Source organism: Pseudophryne corroboree, chromosome 6, assembly GCF_028390025.1.
Source record: "Pseudophryne corroboree isolate aPseCor3 chromosome 6, aPseCor3.hap2, whole genome shotgun sequence".
Lineage (NCBI taxonomy): Eukaryota > Metazoa > Chordata > Amphibia > Anura > Myobatrachidae > Pseudophryne > Pseudophryne corroboree.
Genome location: NC_086449.1, coordinates 815,045,458 through 815,067,829, shown reverse-complemented (window position 1 = coordinate 815,067,829; position 22,372 = coordinate 815,045,458). Strand labels below are relative to the sequence as shown.

The 22,372-nt window shown below is 48.6% G+C and overlaps 1 protein-coding gene across 3 annotated transcripts in view; it reads right to left on the bottom strand.

Annotated features, from left to right (window-relative positions):
* The window catches only part of RASSF8 (Ras association domain family member 8), a 109,407-nt gene extending 87,441 nt beyond the window's left edge, over positions 1-21,966 (bottom strand). Inside the window, exon 1 of one of the 3 annotated variants that reach the window (XM_063929099.1) lies at positions 21,948-21,966. The gene's annotated coding sequence lies outside the window, so the exon portion shown is untranslated. Of the gene's footprint in view, positions 1-16,297; positions 16,495-21,698; positions 21,860-21,947 lie in introns of those variants that run through there. The other 2 variants (XM_063929097.1, XM_063929098.1) reach the window with 2 other exon arrangements.
* Positions 21,967-22,372: the final 406 nt, after the last annotated feature.

Sequence of the window (22,372 nt, the reverse complement as noted above, 5' to 3'; positions counted from 1 at the left end):
TCGCCCCTCCCCGCCGGTCAGCCGTACTACACCCCCTCACGGTCCTGCCACGCCTGCTTTGACCGGACTGCGCCCACAAAACAGCGGCCAAACGCCGGCGTGCCGCCCCCTCCCTCCCAGTGACCGCCTCTGCCTGTCAATCTGGCAGAGGTGATCGCTAGGCAACGACAGCCGTCGGCTGTCAGCCTTGTGCCGGCGCACTGTGGCGCCGGCACATGTGCAGTTCTGACCTGATCGCTGCACTGTGAGGAACTGCAGCGAGCGATCAGGTCAGAATGACCCCCATAGGACGCTGCAGTAAAAGGATTTTCTTCCATATCTACAGCGCAGAGACTTGCTGCTGATGCAGTGACATACCCTCCAGCTGCACCTTTCTGGCAAGTACAGTCCCTTTTTTTATGGTCTGTACCATTTTTTGACTCTCCAAACTTCCATTGAAAGTATAGGAAAAGGGGCGTGGTCACACAGCTGTACCCGTGGCCACGCCTCCTTTTCGAATTTGTATCAATGTTTATGTGTAAATTGTTGGAGGGTGTGTTGCTGCAGGTGCAGTGGGCCTATTTTGGGGTGTGGACCTGGAACTGCAGCTCCATCAGTTCCATTGTTAATCCTGCTCTGGGAACACACAGCAGCCAAAGGGCAGAGCCTCCCATTGGATGTAACCTGTGTGGGAGGGCGTTTCTCACCCAATCAGCTGTGGACTGGGTGTGATAGACCTGCCACTAACCCAATGAGAGATCCTAGCCACGCCCAGCGTTATACACACAGGCACAGAGTCACAGATCTGGGCTATTATATAGGAGATAAAACTGGCAAAGCTAATAGCAGCACGGATGGTGTAATGGCTAGCATTACTGCCTCACAGCACTGAGGTCATGGGTTCAATTCCCACCATGGCCCTAACTGTGTGAAGTTTGTATATTCTCCCTGTACTTGCGTGGATTTCCTCCGGGTACTCCGGTTTCCTCCCACAATCCCAAAAAATTCTGGTAGGTTAATTGGCTCCCAACAAATATTAATCCTAGCGTGAATGTATACGTGTGGTGTGGAATATAGAGTGTAAGCTCCACTGGGGCAGGGACTGATAGAAATGGACAATTATGCTCTGTAAAGCCAGTTATTTATATATCGCACACATATTCCGCAAAGCTTCGTTTCAGGAGACCCCTGAAACATTGAGAAATAAAAAAGTACTTTTCAGTACTCTCCGGATGCTGCCTGTTCTCCTCATACCTTCTATCATAATATAAATATACACACACACACACACACATATATGTAAAGAGTAATACACAACGCAAGTACAACGAGCATAATATACAACGCTGGCAAAACAAATGTAATATATAACACTAACAGCAGGATATAATTTTGCTGACATGCCGGGGTGTATAAGATGAGCTTTGTGTGGGACATGCAGGTAAGTGATGTGAAGTAATAGGAAGCCAGTGTGTGCCTAAGAATACCTACCAGGACAAGAAAATCTGGTACAACCTGCTGCGCAGGGCCTGCTCTAAGGTAACCCTCTGTTCCTATAGAGCACGTCGCAGACAGTGGTGAGAAAACGATTACATTCCACGTGCGACCCTCCAACCGTTACAACGGGGCGGACGCCATCCTCCACATGCATTTATTAATCAGATTGGCAGCTACAGGCCAAGGCTCTGTCTGTTGCCCTTAGCGGGCGTACACTCACTATTTATTGCTGGCACACTGTCAGGAAGCACTATACGTGGAATAGCTGGAGGGTATACACAGACGTAATTATGCACCATCGTAACCGCCACGTCCCAGTGCTGCACGCAGACATTTTCAGACAACTTATTAGGTTGGCGCATCACTGTTGTACGCTACTCTGGGCAGGACAGTGGTGTCTGGGTGACTGACGGGAAGTCTATTGGGAAGTCTCCAGCCAGCCCAGAACATTTTCCAATTGTTAAAATAAAAATAAAAAATTAAATTGAACAAAAAAGTTCTACAGCGCGCAGAAACCATGTGACTAAAAATTACCCAAGAAAGTTCCGACATAAAAACACACGGGGGCTCACCCACAGCACAGAAACGTCTATCTGTAATCTGCAATCTTGCATTTAAACCAACAGGCTCCTCCGCTGCGGTACGGGTCTGCGCTATCAGAGAGTAAACACCCAGACACACAATTGTTGCTATGGCGCACACACCTTAACAAATTTCGGAATAATGCAAAAAAAAAAAAAAAAAAAAATATTAAAAACACAGGATAAAAGACATAAAACATGCACACATTGGGCCTAATTCAGACCTGATCGGAGACCTGCAATGCGGCGCCGGCGAATGCGCACTTCAGAATGACCCCCATTGTGTGCTCAGGTCAGAATGACCCCCATTGAGTGCACAGGAAACGACAAAACATTACAAGGACGCTGCTGAAACCAGCACAATGTAATAACCCCCAGGAGTCGTTCTGGGTTCCACGGGTGTTAAATCAACAACCTACGTTAACAAGAGCGCTGTATTGTCACTAGAAGACGCGTAAAACGGATCTGCCTAACCGCAGTTGTAATGAAGTATACAAAATGCAACGGAATATGCTGCGCTATATAAGAAACTATATATAAATAATAACAATACGCCAACTAGTAGGAACTCTGGTAAATATCCTGGTACCAGGACAGGACACCCCCCCTATTCCTATTACTACCCGTGACCGGTATCTTCAGGCCTTACAGTCTGGGAGGTATTAATTAATTAAAAAGTAAACTTCTCTAGAGCCCTACTTTAACCTACTGACCTGTAATTACACACCGGCCTGGCCTCTATGCCAAAGACGGACAACAGGCGGCCGTACAGCCTCCATCCTGTCTGCTCTATGGTCACAGCGTGCAACTAGTGTTTAAAATGCCTCCAGATCCTTTATTACAGGTAGGTGGCCCTTTTTTTTTTATTCCTTGTCATGTTTTAAGTTATGACAGGGACAGGGGGATATGTACTAAGCCTTGAAAAGTTATAACGTGGAGAGTGATACAGTCCCACCAATCAGCTCCTAACTGCCACGTCCCAGGCTGCGTTTGAAATAAGAGTTAGGAGCTGATTGGCTGGTTGTTTGATGGCATGTTAATATCGATATTCCCCAATCGGGCAGTGGTGGTCATTCCGAGTTGATCGCTAGCTGCATTCATTCACTGTACAGCGATCAGGCAACAAAAAAAAAACGGCACTTCTGCGGCGCAATGCGCACACGCGACGTACTATTACAACGAACTATGTAGTTTCACAAAGAGTCTAGCGGAGCTTTTCAGTCACTCTGCTGACCGCAGAGTGATTGACATGAAGAGGGCGTTTCTGGGTGTCAACTGACCGTTTTCAGGGAGTGTTCGAAAAAACGCAGGCGTGGCTGGGCGAACGCAGGGCGTGTTTATGGCATCAAAACCGGAACTGAACAGTCTGAAGTGATCGCAAGCGCTGAGTAGGTTTTGAACTACTCTAAAACTGCACCAAAAAACTTTGCCGCCGCTCTGCCATCCTTTCGTTCGCACTTCTGCTAAGCTAAAATACACTCCCAGTGGGAGGCGGCTTAGCGTTTGCACGTCTGCTAAAAACTGCTAGCGAGCGATCAACTCGGAATGACCACCAGTGTTCTAGAACATCTCTGATTTTGTATCACATTTTATTTTAAATTAGGAACGAAACCATAATAAACTCTGATTACATGTAGGAGAAAAGCGTCTCCCTTTTGTTGTAAAATACAGCTGTGTTCATCCCCAGCCCTGAGGAAGAGCTGGAAGTGTTCTCACGTCTGTGCATCCTGCAGGGGATGTTATACAGCACGGGACACGTCAGGGAACATTTAGGGGCTGCATTGTACGGACGGCATTGTTCAGATTCTGACACTGTGCACAAAACGCTAGGACAGCAACCGGACAGTAATCCTGGATTTCACTGAACCAAGGAATATTGTGCTGCAGTCAGCACTGCATGGGGTAAACACACACACACACACACACACACACACACACACACCGCTCCCTTCACATCATCACTCAGCAAGTGACAGCGGCAACACAAACTCAGGACCAAAGAGGGAGCAACGTTCTCTACCCAGCCCGCTCGTCAGGCAACAGCTGGAGTTCCGAATGCCTGCAAGGTCCCCAGGCTGACATTAAAGGGGGGGGGGGAAGAGACTTTTATTATTCCTTTTCTAGAAATAAAAGTAGCTCAAACAGTCAGGCTAAATGCAGGGATCAGTATATATTTATTATCACCAGTTCTTTATATAGCGCACACATACTCCGCAGCGCTTTACACTTGGCCATCCCCATCAGTCCCTGTCCCAGATGAGCTTACACTCTCTATGGGGGAGATGCATTAAAAATGTGGAGAAAGATAAAGAGGAGAGAGCTAAAGTAGCAGCCAATCAGCTCCTGTCACTTTACAGGCTGTGTTTGAAAACTTTGCAGTTCAGGGCCCCTACACACTAGACGATGTTTTGGAATGATATCGTTCAAAAACGAATGATATATCGTTCATATCGTTCAGCGTGGACGCACAGACGATGAATGATGCGCGTTCCCGCGGTCGTTCATTGTTGGTCTTTCATCGTTTATCACTGAAAGCCATTGTGGACGATATCTACGTATGCAATGAGCCTCATCGCTAAGCGTGGAGGTAATCAACGATGAATCGATCATCGTTCATATTGGTCATCGTTCAAATTGCTCAAATCGTCCAGTGTGTAGGGCCCTTTAGGAACTGATTGGTTGATACTTTATCTCCGTCCACTTTATTTCTCTCTAAGACTTGATAAATCTCCCCCTTTATTCCCTACTACAGGCACACATACTCTGTTTAATTCTAACTGTTTCACTATATAACTGTCTATATAACGTTGTCATGGAGTTTTTCCCCGTGACGTACAAAAAAGAAAAGAAAAAAACCCCACCTCCATCAAATGCGCAGGACAATTACTAATGGCGCCATGTTCGGTACTACCAACATGTGCGCAGTATTCATACAACTGTTGAGACTACAATCCAAACCCCCAGGTCTATAAATTTAATACCAGCTAGGCGATATTTCCGAAGCGACTGCACTTCTTGGCACATTTGACCTTGAAATTTAAGGTGGCACAGATATTAAGCGCAAGGTGCAGTGTATTTAAGGCCGTCGCTCAGTAAGGCCAGCCCTAAATGTAAAACGCTGTCTTAAGCAGAAGAGCTTAAGGTGGTCATTCCGAGTTGATCGCTCGCTAGCAGTTTTTAGCAGCCGTGTAAACGCTAAGCCGCCACCTACTGGGAGTGTATTTTAGCTTAGCAGAAGTGCGAATGAAAGGATCGCAGAGCGGCTACAAAGTTTTTTTGTGCAGTTTCTGAGTAGCTCTAAACCTACTCAGCACTTGCAATTACTTCAGACTGTTCAGTTGCTGTTTTGACGTCACAAACACGCCCTGCGTTTTTCCTGGCACGCCTGCGTTTTTCTGAACACTCCCTGAAAACGGTCAGTTGACACCCAGAAACGCCCACTTCATGTCAATCACTCTGCGGTCAGCAGTGCGGCTGAAATGCTTCGCTAGACCCTGTGCAAAACTACATAGTTCGTTGTAATAGTACATTGCGCGTGCGCAGAAGTGCCGTTTTTTTGCCTCATCGCTGCACAGCGAACGAATGCAGCTAGCGATCAACTCAGAATGACCACCTAAAGCCTAATTTCTACTTATCCCATATAGCACAAGACAGGAGTATACAGAAAAGGCTCTGATTGGGGGGCTGTAATTTAGAGCAAACTCTGCATGTTAGTAAATCAGACTTTGGTCTGTGACAGATCGCTCAGCACACATCTCCGGGAGAAATCTCCCGTGTGTACCCCCCTTTAGCGTCTACATCCTCATCTGGGAGGCTATTCCACTTAACCACTACTCTGAACCTCATGAAGGCACTCTGCCGAGAATGGAGTTGCCGCTATGATATCACCATCCAATCAGATTGATCTGCTACATAGACTGTGTGACTGCACTGTGCTCTCTGTGACATCACCATCCAATCAGATTGATCTGCTACATAGACTGTGACATCACCATCCAATCAGATTGATCTGCTACATACTGTGTGACTGCACTGCGCTCTGTGACATCACCATCCAATCACACACTAACCTGCTACAGAGACTGTGTGACTGCACTGCGCTGTGACATCACCATCCAATCACACACTAATCTGCTACATAGACTGTGTGACTGCACTGCGCTCTCTGTGACATCACCATCCAATTACACACTAACCTGCTACAGAGACTGTGTGACTGCACTGCGCTGTGACATCACCATCCAATCACACACTAACCTGCTACAGAGACTGTGTGACTGCACTGCGCTGTGACATCACCATCCAATCACACACTAATCTGCTACATAGACTGTGTGACTGCACTGCGCTGTGACATCACCATCCAATCACACACTAACCTGCTAGAGACTGTGTGACTGCACTGCGATGTGACATCACCATCCAATCACACACTAACCTGCTACAGAGACTGTGTGACTGCACTGCGCTGTGACATCACCATCCAATCACACACTAATCTGCTACATAGACTGTGTGACTGCACTGCGCTCTCTGTGACATCACCATCCAATTACACACTAACCTGCTACAGAGACTGTGTGACTGCACTGCGCTCTCTGACATCACCATCCAATCACACACTAACCTGCTACATAGACTGTGTGACTGCACTGCGCTCTCTGACATCACCATCCAATCACACACTAACCTGCTACATAGACTGTGTGACTGCACTGCGCTCTCTCTGACATCACCATCCAACCACACACTAACTGCTACATAGACTGTGTGACTGCACTGCGCTCTCTGTGACATCACCATCCCATCACACACTAACCTGCTACAGAGACTGTGTGACTGCACTGCGCTCTGTGACATCACTATCCAATCACACACTAACCTGCTACATAGACTGTGTGACTGCACTGCGCTCTCTGTGACATCACCATCCAATTACACACTAACCTGCTACAGAGACTGTGTGACTGCACTGCGCTCTCTGACATCACCATCCAATCACACACTAACCTGCTACATAGACTGTGTGACTGCACTGCGCTCTCTGACATCACCATCCAATCACACACTAACCTGCTACATAGACTGTGTGACTGCACTGCGCTCTCTCTGACATCACCATCCAACCACACACTAACTGCTACATAGACTGTGTGACTGCACTGCGCTCTCTGTGACATCACCATCCCATCACACACTAACCTGCTACAGAGACTGTGTGACTGCACTGCGCTCTGTGACATCACTATCCAATCACACACTAACCTGCTACATAGACTGTGTGACTGCACTGCGCTCTCTGTGACATCACCATCCAATCACACACTAACCTGCTACATAGACTGTGTGACTGCACTGCGCTCTCTGTGACATCACCATCCAATTACACACTAACCTGCTACAGAGACTGTGACTGCACTGTGCTGTGACATCATCCAATCACACACTAACCTGCTACAGAGACTGTGTGACTGCACTGCGCTGTGACATCACTATCCAATCACACACTAATCTGCTACAGAGACTGTGTGACTGCACTGCGCTCTCTGTGACATCACCATCCAATCAGATTGATCTGCTACATAGACTGTGTGACTGCACCATCCAATCAGATTGATCTGCTACGTAGACTGTGTGACTGCACTGTGCTCTGTGACATCACCATCCAATCAGATTGATCTGCTACGTAGACTGTGTGACTGCACTGTGCTCTCTGTGACATCACCATCCAATCACACACTAACCTGCTACAGAGACTGTGTGACTGCACTGCGCTCTCTGTGACATCACCATCCAATCACATACTAACCTGCTACAGAGACTGTGTGACTGCACTGCGCTCTCTGTGACATCACCATCCAATCACACACTAACCTGCTTCATAGACTGTGTGACTGCACTGTGCTCTCTGTGACATCACCATCCAATCACACACTAACCTGCTTCATAGACTGTGTGACTGCACTGTGCTCTCTGTGACATCACCATCCAATCACACACTAACCTGCTACAGAGACTGTGTGACTGCACTGCGCTGTGACATCACCATCCAATCACACACTAACCTGCTACAGAGACTGTGTGACTGCACTGCGCTGTGACATCACCATCCCATCACACACTAACCTGCTACAGAGACTGTGTGACTGCACTGTGCTCTCTGTGACATCACCATCCAATCACACACTAACCTGCTTCATAGACTGTGTGACTGCACTGCGCTCTCTGTGACATCACCATCCAATTACACACTAACCTGCTACAGAGACTGTGTGACTGCACTGCACTGTGACATCACCATTCAATCACACACTAACCTGCTACAGAGACTGTGTGACTGCACTGCACTGTGACATCACTATCCAATCACACACTAACCTGCTACAGAGACTGTGTGACTGCACTGCGCTGTGACAGCACCATCCAATCACACACTAATCTGCTACATAGACTGTGTGACTGCACTGCGCTGTGACATCATCATCCAATAACACACTAACCTGCTACAGAGACTGTGTGACTGCACTGCGCTGTGTGACATCACCATTTAATGACACACTAACCTGCTACAGAGACTGTGTGACTGCACTGCGCTGTGACATCACCATCCCATCACACACTAACCTGCTACATAGACTGTGTGACTGCACTGCGCTGTGACATCACTATCCAATCACACACTAACCTGCTACATAGACTGTGTGACTGCACTGCGCTATACACTATAAAATCTCATCTACATACACAGCAATGATAGATGCAGGTTGGGCAGTAGCGACTGAAAGGATGCAGACATTATTTGCCCCCACCCCAGTTACAGGTGGGCCAGAACTTATCAGATCGCCTCAGCCAGCAAATAGAACCGGCTAGCCCCATTGTTCTTGGGTCTCTTATCCGAATTGTAAATAAGGTCTCAATGACGAAAGGCTTATATAATAGTCAGTGGTTGCTGTGCGGAGGTCACAAGGCTTAGAGACCAATAGTTAATTAAAACCTCAAGCTCCATCACTAATAATTAAGAATTCTCAACTCATCGCTGATTTAATACATTTTATTTTTAAGTACAGGTTGAGTATCCCATATCCAAATATTCCGAAATACGGAATATTCCGAAATACGGAATTTTTTGAGTGAGAGTGAGATAGTGAAACCTTTGTTTTTTGATCGCTCAATGTACACAAACTTTGTTTAATACACAAAGTTAGTAAAAATATTGTATTAAATGACCTTCAGGCTGTGTGTATAAGGTGTATATGAAACATAAATGAATTGTGTGAATGTAGACACACTTTGTTTAATGCACAAAGTTATAAAAAATATTAGCTAAAATGGCCTTCAGGCTGTGTGTATAAGGTGTATATGACACATAAATACATTCTGTGCTTAGATTTAGTTCCCATCACCATGATATCTCATTATGGTATGCAATTATTCCAAAATACGGAAAAATCCGATATCCAAAATACCTCTGGTCCCAAGCATTTTGGATAAGGGATACTCAACCTGTATTTTTTCCTTTGACGCCACAAGGTATAGCTATGTCTCTCAGCGTTGTCTATAGAAGACTAGCGAGAAAAGAAAACATTCTACTATCGACAGGCGTCAGTACTGTTAAGTCCACGTTGCTGTGGGTGAGAATCCGCCGATACCCTGTGTAGTTACCACACGCCAGAGTACGACAACAATGACCCACCACACTGGGCGGGGGTGTATCTGCCGTGGGGCGGCAGGGTGTTACAGTAAAGGACCCTAAACCTTTGCCGATCTCAGCGATTTTGACGACCGAGGATATTATCGTTGGCAGATTTTTCCGTCAATGATTTATGCCTACACACTGGACGATATCGATGGCTGATATGACAGTACGTACATCTATAGCGCCCAAATTGACTTGCATGTATAAATAAGGATAAGATCAATGATGAACGACTGCGGGCCCGCAAATCGTTCATCCTGGATACATACACACTGACCAATATAAACTATATCACAGGCTCTCAAACTCGGTCCTCCGGACCCCCCACAGTGCATGTTTTGCAGGTAACCCAGCAGGAGCACAGGTGTATTACTTACTCACTGACACATTTTAAAAAGGTTCACAGGTGGAGCTAATTATTTCACTTGGGATTCTGTGAGACCTGCAAAACATGCACTGTGTGGGGTCCTGAGGACCGAGTTTGAGAACCTGTGACGTATATCATTTATATCCATCATCGTTATTGCCAGGTGTGTAGGGCCCTTTACAAGTTTACGGATTCTACGGTTGCAGTCAAAAAGATTTGTTACCTTGTATTTTATTTAATCAGACCAAGCCAAAGGCCTGTCTGCAGCTGACGGATCTGGGAACGGGTACAGCCATAGATAGGCGGCTCCGTCCAGTTGCAACAGGCCGAAACAGCAGCACGTGTTCCTATCACCCGCAACACGTACGTGATAAATAGAAGGGCATGGTTTATGTATAAATATGTAGAGGGGGGGTCCAACAACCCAACACTGCAGGGGGAAGCGCTACTAAGGGAGCAAGGCTCTCAGACTGTGAAAAAACACTAAATAAATAAATAAAGGGAAATATTAGCTAAGCAAACTTATTTTTTTTTAAGACATGTTAAGTTTAAACATATTTATCGAATTAGTTATTTTTTCTTGAACAGCCGAGACAAATTAAACCTATAGTGAGCAATATAACAGCGCCACCTAGAGGCCAAGTTGTCATAAAAAAATGCAAAGAACAATTCACAATTTCAACGTTTTATACCACATCCCCACAAGGGCCCTATAAAACAAGGGGCCTAATTCAGACCTGATCGGTGCTGTGCGCTTTCCACAGCAGCCGATCAGGTCTGGACTGCGCATGCGCCGACGCCACAGTGCGCCGGCGCATGCCAGAATGCCGTTGGCCGTCTCAGCCCTGCGATCGCCTCTGCCTGACTGACAGGCAGAGGCGGTTGCTGGGCGAGAGGGGGCGGGCCAGCGGCATTTGGCCGCCGTTTTTGAGGCGCTGTCCAGTCAATGCAGGCGTGCCAGGACCGTGCGGGGGCGGGCTGCTGCGACCCTCAAAGCGACGAGTAGCTCCCTGTCAGCGAGCTGCGCTGGCGGGGAGATACTCTTCAAGTACAAAAGCATTGCCGCTGTGCGATGCTTTTGTACTTTTACGTGGGGGGGGGGGCCTGACATGCCGCAGTTTGACGTTTGCCTAACGGTCATCTCAGAATTCCGTCTCTGGCCAGGAACAATGAGATTCTGAACCAGAACTTAGCTGGCAGTCAGACAGGGATCACCTCGTGAGACAGATTACAATGCACTGTGTATATGGGGCACAACGCTACTATGGAAACACAAGTAGGGAAAAGAAACAAAAAAAAAGCCACTTGTCAGATATTTCTTTGCAGCCTCTTAACTAAACATGATCCCAAACCGGACAATTTCACCGGTCAAGGGTGCAAAAATACAAAGTGAGGGAAAGGACGACGATTAAAGAGGACAGGTCATCCTCGCAGGAAACGTCGACGGCCTCAATGAAGGATCTGTCTAAATAACTACGCGAGAACCACTCCAGGTCGCAGGGAGACACTCAAGTGGGTGCATGTTGGTTGGAACCAATTACTTTCATCCCTAAGCTCGCTTTTACTGGCATTAGAAAATGCGTAACGTAAAATCATAATAATAAGCAGTAGGGCAACAGTTTAAGCACTTTATTCATTATTTTGCCATCTTGAAAAATGACAGTGAGGAGCTGATTGGTTGGTAATTTATATCCATGCAGTTTATCACTCTCCAAGGCTTGATAAATCTGGGTCTGTGCTGTCGCACAAAGAACAGTCCACCCCTTCCCTGTAGCAGAATGGTTGGACGCAGGGGGTAGATGAGAGATACTTGCCCCACGGCGTCACTTTAAAGCGCCATCAGAAGTTTGTATTTCAATATCGGCGGTACCTCTTGAACACAGCACGGAGCAGACAGCTGCGGCAGCCGCACAACCAGCGCCCTCGGCGCGCGAGGTGTCATTACGGCAGAAAATCAAGAATGACATGCAGTTACAACACTTATAATTGGTGGACAACTATTATAAAAAAACGTGATTACAACTATTAATGGTCTGCAGTGTATCACAGATATAAACAGGATTCAAGAGCTGCAGGCTTGTACCCAATGACAGAAGGGCCAAAAGCACCTGAGCAGTAGCTAACTGAGCGCAACAGCGCTGATGTGAATGAGCCCCAAACCTGTTATCCTGCATGTAACACTATAATCATGACCAGCCTTTCCTAGGTTCCCTTCCCTGATTCAGTGCACTGGGTGAGGCACTATTCACGGTGGTGGCCTGGGAACCTGGTTGCTATGGGCAACTTCACTCTTTTCACTGTTTGACACATCAACCCCAGAGTCTGTAAAATGACATTATCTGATTGGTTGGTATTTTATCTCTCTCCACCTTGTGTCGCTTCAGGCTGGCTACTCCCAGTTTCTGCCAAGACTCTTCCTCAGGTGACCACTGCAGATGACAGATTGCCACGCCGGCCCCTAAACCCAGACAGGCGGCCGCGGGCTTTCTCACCGCTGCAGATCGCGCGTAAAGCAATTGCAGAAATGATTAACGAAACGGAAGATTCTGGCACTACAGTCAACGGCTACTTCAGTAAAAGAGAACCCAGAGCCACGGACAGCCGGCCCGGATTCCTGGCGTCTTCAATATCAGTATATTTTATTAAGCTGACCAGTGGCGCAGTTCCCGCAGTGTGTACGCGAGATGTAACGCTCGGTACCGGTCTCTGTTTTGTTGGATTGGATACACTACATTGCTGTTTCGTGTATAGGCACAGTAACTGCAGGCGCCTTGTTAGAGGGTCTCTGTAGTTATTGGGCGGTATTCAATTGTTTGAAAAGTCAGTCAATAGACAGGAAAAAACCGACACACAACCGACTTTTCAAACAATTGAATTCCCCCCATTATGTATACAGTGTCCCCCGTGACAGACAAAATATTTTCCACAAAACATGATTAAAAACACCAGGCTGTTCTACTTAATACATTCAGAACTAATAGAATTAAAGCTACATTAATGCCTAATTGTTACATTTCATGGCCGCCTATAATATAGAACACTTACATTCAGCACTTATTAACATTTACTTATATAGCGCCAGCGTATTCTGTTGCGTTTTTCAAGTGGAACTTTAAGGGGGCGATTGAATTCTTACACAGGAATTTAGGAAGCCAGGAAGCTATTCAATTCCCGTGACTAGCCCCCGAGGCTGCACTTATCGCAGATATCGGCTCACACCCTAAGGAGGTGCGAGCAGAAATCGGCGTTGAGTAGGGATTTGGGGGCACTCACCACCCGACAGCAGCATCTCACCCGCTACTTAGCTTGCGAGCTGCCTCTTAACGCGGCTAACGATGGACATTATGGCAAGAAACAGTGGCTGAGGCGGGTTGTAATTGAATAGCTCCCAGAAGTACTTAGCTCAAGAGATACATTCCTGCATAAGAAATGAATCGCCTGCCATACAAAAGCCGGTGAGGAAGGGGAGGTTTAGCGAGAGGACCAATCAGAGGCGGCAAACTTTGTGTATTCCGATGCATGCTTCTGATCACACCCCGCCCCCTGCGCCCCGACACACTCATAGCCAATGGCCTAGAAGGCGAACCACATGAGTTGGAAATGGAGCGGCAAGCAAAGGAGGATGTAAATGATATTTAAGATTTGGTGGTGATGCAGATGTAAAATGAGGGAGATCTAAAAATACAACCCTATAATAACACAGAAAACCCAAAGATGGGAGGGTGGGTGGGGGGGGGGTGAGGGGAAAGGGGGGTGCTGTTTGGTGTAGTCACTTTCCAGTCCGCAACATCACTCACGTCCCAGGCAGTAACCTATCTTTATTTGGAAGATTTGAGTCGCACCCAATCCATCCTGGTCACAGGCCCATACTTACTAAGCAGTGCTCACACGAGTCATGTAACCACCAGCTGACAAGGTTTCTATGGAGAAAAGCTATTTATGTAACAATAAATATCACTGAAACGTGCACTGCTTCATAGGAAAAGCAGCATAGTCTTTCCCTTAATCGTTTTGCCATGAATAAGAGGTTTGAGCTCTGCGTAGCGGCTTTGATGAACCCTCTACCTTTCCAGGACTCTGTAGCCGTGTCTCCCAATCTCGGTCATTAAGGCGCCCTAACAGTTCAGGTTTTAAGGCTGTCCATGTTTGAGCACACGTGACTAGTGTATTATGATCTCAGTCAGTTTGTTTCAACCACCTATGCTCAAGCCTAGCTATCCTTAAATCTGGACATTTCGGGTGCACCTAGTGTGGGAGACACGGGATACGGTCATTAGGTCGACATGCATTAGATCGACATAAAAAAAATATCTAATTTTTTGAACTATTTCATACTTTACGATCCACATGGACTACGACTGGGAATAGTAACCTGCGGGGGACACGGTGCACTAATTGGGGTACCCCGTCACTTTACCAAGAAAACTACACCAAAAAAAGTTTAAAAAACTCATGTCGGCCTTTTTCCATGTCGATCTAATGACCCAATATTACTAATATTTCAATTATAACATAATTTTGACTAGAGAGTGATAGCTTATACGGTTTACAATTGTATATACTGTATATAGCCCTCTTTACCTCTCTTGCTACTGCAAGGCCTTAGCAATATGTTTATGTGGGCTCTCATGTGATCATCTGTGACCAATGGCAGACTTCCTTCAACGTGATGTCACATAGAGCTCACGGGGGACACAGGGAGCAGGCAACCGCCAGTACGCGGAATTTTCTCTCTCTTATTATAACGTTTCCCACCTGTAGAGTTGACCATCAATTGTTTTAAAGCAGAGAGCAGAGGTTCCCAAACTCTTGCGTCAAGACAGCCTAAAAGTCCAGGTTTTCTAGATATCCATGGCTCAACACAGAAGGTTACATCAAATTGGCTGATGTACCCATTAAGTCACCTGTAGCCAAGTGTGGATATACCTAAAATCTGGACTGTCCGGGAGCCTTGAGGACTGAGTTTGGGATCCTCTGGCATAGACTAAAAGCTATTGATGGTTTAACTTTGCACCTGTGCAATCGGCGCTCACTGCGGCCGGCACTAACCAACGGGGCTCTGCCACCGATGTTCATGCACCTAGTCACCAATGCCATCGATGGTTGATGAGCCAACCCTATCAACTTACGTCAAACCCTTCTTAATTGCTCCCCGCCATAGTGCGCCACTGATGCACTAGAGCGGTTTTGCAATGTGCTCTGGCCCTGCAGGTAACACATAAGTGACAGCTAGAGACAGCACTCAGATTCAGGTACGCAATGCAGGTTATAGGGGTAAGGGGGGCTCCCGTTTGCTATAAATGGAAGGCAGGACCGGTTAAGAAAGTGCTGACCACAAATAGACATCTCCTTTACTACGCAAGAATATTTACACCTGCTCAGAGGATGGACTAACAAGACATGGAAAATGGGCCTGTACAATAATCGCTGGCTGTCGCACACAGTAAACATCGGGTATTTCATTAAAGTGTATCGATCACACAAACACAAGAACACGCTAACACACCTTCGAGCTTGAAAACAGAACAGCTTAGTCAACGTGGCCCAACCATGCCCAGCACTTCACAGAACTACGGGGGTCATTCCGAGTTGTTCGCTCGCTAGCAGTTTTTAGCAGCCGTGCAAACGCTATGCCGCCGCCCACTGGGAGTGTATTTTAGCTTAGCAGAAGTGCGAACGAAAGAGTAGAAGAGCGGCTACAAAATAATTTTGTGCAATTTCAGAGTAGCTTCACACCTACTCAGCGCTTGCGATGAATTCAGACTATTCAGTTGCGGATTTGACGTCATAAACACGCCCTGCGTTCATCCAGACACGCCTGCGTTTTTCCTGGCACGCCTGCGTTTTTTCGCACACTCCCTGAAACCGGTCAGTTGACACCCAGAAACGCCCACTTCCTGTCAATCACTCTGCGGCAGCCAGTGCGTCTGAAATGCATCGTTACACCTTGTGTGAAACGACATCGGCCGTTGTGAAAGTACGTCGCACGTGCGCATTGCGCCGCATGCGCAGAAGTGCCGTTTTTTTTTGCATCATCGCTGCGCAGCGAACATTTTCAGCTAGCGATCAACTCGGAATGACCCCCTACAACCCAATATAGCAAAACAGCACAAAAGGTGAGTTCAATGCCCCAGTCCCGCATGGCACCAAAGCAAGGGAAGAAGTATAAACTCTGACCGTCTCACAGGCCGCCAGGACTTTACGCAGCAACGCCGAATCATGGGAAAGATCCGTGTTGTTTTGAAAAATGACAAACCAGCCTTCTTGTAAGTGGTAGTTATCCGGCTCTGTGATTACACTTTGGTTTGGCAGAATCTGCAGTACCCTGTCCACAGCAGCTCCGTGCCACTGCAGACCTGATCAGTGCACACATCCAAACACCACGCACCGGGACAGACGCAGCCTGCTTCAGATCCCATCGTGTGAATCATTTCCTTTCCTATGAATCAGACCCATTCCCGGCACGTCTATAGGACGGGGGTATTAAACAGCAACTCAGCATTAAAGAACAGGAGGGTAGGGAGCTGTGCCCCCTTCTGCAGTCTTATGCCATCCCCTCATACACCGTCTGGAGCCGCTCGGGGGGGTGAAGGAGCTCCGGCAGTGAAAGGGTTTCGGATCAGTCGATCTCTCCTTCAGGATTATAACCGCCTGGCTCCGTCTGGGGGATCCAGATTACTGAGCTGCGGCTAATGCTGTGTACTGAAGGGATATACTGAAGCTACAAAGCTCACCCTTGCCAGGACTGGATGTAACCACAGCAGCACTGGAGGGGATTGTTGTGAAACAAGAGTTCTGCAGGGGCTCCCAGCATGGCACATATGTGATAAACAGGCATCACTAGGGGGGGGTGAGGGGGGGGGGCTGGATGACGGTCAGTACGCCTCCTGAGCCGGGGAAACACAACAACAACACAGGCTACACTCATACATGTTACACGGCTGACGTTTACATGTTGTGAGTTGTCAGCTTTAAAGTGCAGGCTGCAAAACTGGAAGGATGGTGCAAGGAAAAGAGGGGGCGCTCACCAGGGTGACTCAGGCAGAGGGAGGGTATACGCGGGTGAGTGCTACAATCAGTCACAGCTATACTTGTTATATCTATTAAAGGACGGGATAGGGGTACCTCTCGGGTGAGTGTGACTCTCAGTATCACTCAACAGTAGCAGAAGAAGAGATACTGAGATGAGTGCACTCAGATGGAGCACTCACAGCTATAATGTGGCGCTGGACACGGTATATGACAGACACTGAGATGAGTGCACTCAGGTGAAGCACTCACAGCTACAATGTGATGCTGGGCACGGTATCTGACAGACACTGAGGTGAGTGCACTCGGATGAAGCACTCACAGCTACAATGTGATGCTGGGCACGGTATCTGACAGACACTGAGGTGAGTGCACTCGGATGAAGCACTCACAGCTATAATGTGATGCTGGGCACGGTATCTGACAGACACTGAGATGAGTGCACTCGGATGAAGCACTCACAGCTACAATGTGATGCTGGGCACGGTATCTGACAGACACTGAGATGAGTGCACTCGGATGGAGCACTCACAGCTACAATGTGATGCTGGGCACGGTATCTGACAGACACTGAGATGAGTGCACTCGGATAGAGCACTCACAGCTACAATGTGATGCTGGGCACGGTATCTGACAGACACTGAGATGAGTGCACTCGGATGGAGCACTCACAGCTACAATGTGATGCTGGGCACGGCATCTGACAGACACTGAGATGAGTGCACTCGGATGAAGCACTCACAGCTACAATGTGATGCTGGGCACGGTATCTGACAGACACTGAGATGAGTGCACTCGGATGAAGCACTCACAGCTACAATGTGATGCTGGGCACGGTATCTGACAGACACTGAGATGAGTGCACTCGGATGGAGCACTCACAGCTACAATGTGATGCTGGGCACGGTATCTGACAGACACTGAGATGAGTGCACTCAGATGAAGCACTCACAGCTACAATGTGATGCTGGGCACGGTATCTGACAGACACTGAGATGAGTGCACTCAGGTGAAGCACTCACAGCTACAATGTGATGCTGGGCACGGGATCTGACAGACACTGAGGTGAGTGCACTCAGATGGAGCACTCACAGCTACAATGTGATGCTGGGCACGGTATCTGACAGACACTGAGATGAGTGCACTCGGATGGAGCACTCACAGCTACAATGTGATGCTGGGCACGGTATCTGACAGACACTGAGGTGAGTGCACTCAGATGGAGCACTCACAGCTACAATGTGATGCTGGGCACGGTATCTGACAGACACTGAGATGAGTGCACTCGGATGGAGCACTCACAGCTACAATGTGATGCTGGGCACGGTATCTGACAGACACTGAGGTGAGTGCACTCGGATGGAGCACTCACAGCTACAATGTGATGCTGGGCACGGTATCTGACAGACACTGAGATGAGTGCACTCGGATGAAGCACTCACAGCTACAATGTGATGCTGGGCACGGTATCTGACAGACACTGAGATGAGTGCACTCGGATGGAGCACTCACAGCTACAATGTGATGCTGGGCACGGTATCTGACAGACACTGAGGTGAGTGCACTCAGGTGAAGCACTCACAGCTACAATGTGATGCTGGGCACGGTATCTGACAGACACTGAGGTGAGTGCACTCAGGTGAAGCACTCACAGCTACAATGTGATGCTGGGCACGGTATCTGACAGACACTGAGATGAGTGCACTCAGGTGAAGCACTCACAGCTACAATGTGATGCTGGGCACGGTATATGACAGACACTGAGATGAGTGCACTCGGATGAAGCACTCACAGCTACAATGTGATGCTGGGCACGGTATCTGACAGACACTGAGATGAGTGCACTCAGGTGAAGCACTCACAGCTACAATGTGATGCTGGGCACGGTATCTGACAGACACTGAGATGAGTGCACTCGGATGAAGCACTCACAGCTACAATGTGATGCTGGGCACGGTATCTGACAGACACTGAGATGAGTGCACTCGGATGGAGCACTCACAGCTACAATGTGATGCTGGGCACGGTATCTGACAGACACTGAGATGAGTGCACTCAGGTGAAGCACTCACAGCTACAATGTGATGCTGGGCACGGTATCTGACAGACACTGAGGTGAGTGCACTCAGATGGAGCACTCACAGCTACAATGTGATGCTGGGCACGGTATCTGACAGACACTGAGATGAGTGCACTTGGATGGAGCACTCACAGCTACAATGTGATGCTGGGCACGGTATCTGACAGACACTGAGGTGAGTGCACTCAGATAGAGCACTCACAGCTACAATGTGATGCTGGGCACGGTATCTGACAGACACTGAGATGAGTGCACTCGGATGGAGCACTCACAGCTACAATGTGATGCTGGGCACGGTATCTGACAGACACTGAGATGAGTGCACTCGGATGAAGCACTCACAGCTACAATGTGATGCTGGGCACGGTATCTGACAGACACTGAGATGAGTGCACTCGGATGAAGCACTCACAGCTACAATGTGATGCTGGGCACGGTATCTGACAGACACTGAGATGAGTGCACTCGGATGGAGCACTCACAGCTACAATGTGATGCTGGGCACGGTATCTGACAGACACTGAGGTGAGTGCACTCAGATGAAGCACTCACAGCTACAATGTGATGCTGGGCACGGTATCTGACAGACACTGAGGTGAGTGCACTCAGATGAAGCACTCACAGCTACAATGTGATGCTGGGCACGGTATCTGACAGACACTGAGGTGTAAACAGACCAGCAGATAAGCGCTGATGAGCGGAGCAGTGTGCGCCTTACAGGCAGCCGTAAATACAGGAGCATAGAGGGGAGCACAGACCAGGGAATGTCCAAGTGTCCTCATCAGTAGCTACCCTACAAGGGGTCCACGCAACGCTCCAAAACAGTTGTAGATTATCAGGGGGTACAGCTCTGACAGTATACATATTGGGTACTCAGAGAGGCCTGCAGTTCAGTATTACTGTATCAGGGCAGTGACACCTTGTCATGTACGGATGGTTACAGCAATACAATGCAGACATCTCAGAGTTGCACAGCTTATACAGTTATCCTCTGGTTGATTATAATGGGCACATACTTCAGGCGCAGGTGTGTACACACGGTGAGATCCCTGCTGTGTCCGATTTGGACTATGCGATTTCCCTTGAACTCCCCCAGAGCCCAGATAATACAGATTTTGACTGTCTGTACTTTCGATTTTGTCTATGTACGATTTTAAAGTGGCAATTTTTACTATGCTTTGTACTAGATCGTACACTAGATAGTCAAAGTTGACTTGTCTGCACAGTCTATCTAGCCTTGCGATACAGACCCCACGGGAGCGCGCATCAGGATCAAATCGGTATCGCCAGCTGCCTAGCACCTCCAGATGTGCACTAACTTTCCTTAAGATTTTTACTATATAGTCAAAATCTTACAGATGTATCTCACCGTGTGTACACAGCGTTAGTGGGGTACACACAGGCATATAGAGGATGGGAGGACATCAGGGCAGTGTACAAGCAGTGCTGGGAGCTCAGCAATGTAAGTTATACCGGGGTGCAGCCCCTACACAGTACTGTACAACTCAGGGATGTCAATAAAGACTCATATAGGGGGTTCACAACTCACACACAGCACTAATCTCATGTGCAGTCAGGGGGGTACAGCTAGGACACAGCACTAGTCTGAGGAGCAGTCAGGGGGGTACAGCTAGGACACAGCACTAGTCTCGTGCAGTCAGGGGGGTACTGCTAGGACACAGCACTAGTCTGAGCAGCAGTCAGGGGGGTACAGCTAGGACACAGCACTAGTCTGAGAGGCAGTCAGGGGGGTACAGCTAGGACACAGCACTCGTCTGAGGAGCAGTCAGGGGGGTACAGCTAGGACACAGCACTAGTCTGAGGGACAGTCACGGGGGTACAGCTAGGACACAGCACTAGTCTGAACAGCAGTCAGGGGGGTACAGCTAGGACACAGCACCAATCTGAGATGCAGTCAGGGGGGTACAGCTAGGAGGCAGCACTAGTCTGAGGGGCAGTCAGGGGGGTACAGCTAGGACACAGCACTAGTCTGAGGAGCAGTCAGGGGGGTACAGCACTAGTCTGAGGGGCAGTCAGGGGGGTACAGCTAGGAGACAGCACTAGTCTGAGCAGCAGTCAGGGGGGTACAGCTAGGACACAGCACTAGTCTGAGCAGCAGTCAGGGGGGTACAGCTAGGACACAGCACTAGTCTGAGGGACAGTCACGGGGGTACAGCTAGGACACAGCACTAGTCTGAACAGCAGTCAGGGGGGTACAGCTAGGACACAGCACCAATCTGAGATGCAGTCAGGGGGGTACAACTAAGACACAGCACTAGTCTGAGCAGCAGTCAGGGGGGTACGGCTAAGACACAGCACTAGTCTGAGGGGCAGTCAGGGGGGTACAGCTAAGACACAGCACTAGTCTGAGGGGCAGTCAGGGGGGTACAGCTAGGAGGCAGCACTAGTCTGAGGGGCAGTCAGGGGGGGACACTCAGGGGAGTGGAGACTCCGGGGAGAGCTACTCACAATGCAGGGATCCGGGGTCACACGTCCTGGGCGGAGAAGAGAAAAGTTTGTTAAGGAAAGTTGCAGAGTGAGCGGCGGCGCCGTGTGATGGGCGGCTCTGTGCTGCTGCTGCTGGCCGGGCTACAGTGAGGGTGTCAGTGCGGGAGAGCCGGGCTCCGCCTCCCCCCTGTCACTGCTCTGTCACCGCGCTGCCTCCTCCCCGGTGCCCGCCCCGCCATCCCCGGCCTCCTCCCCCGGTGCCAGACTCACCATCCCCGGCCTCCGAGTCCTCGCTCCCCGCCCGCAGTTCCCCCTCCCCGGCCTGTAACGGGGCAGCACCCAGGACGATGTCCTCCACCGTGAGGGGATTATAGGAATAAGCATCACCCCAGCTGCCCCAGAACCTCTTCAATGCCCGAGAGTGTACTAACTATATGATTATTACTTCAGCATTACTCCAAAAGTGGGTGTGGTTCATAGGGTCGACAGGGTCTAGGTCGACCACTATTGGTCGACAGTAACAAGGTTGGCAGGGATGCTAGGTCGACAGGGTCTCTAGGCCGACAGGTCAAAAGGTCGGCGTGAGGTTTTAATGTTTTTTGGTGTTGTATTCTCTGTACAGTGACCGGGAACCCCAATTGGTGCACCGTGTCCCGCTACTGCTGCGCTCGGCACAGGTTACTATTCCCAATCGT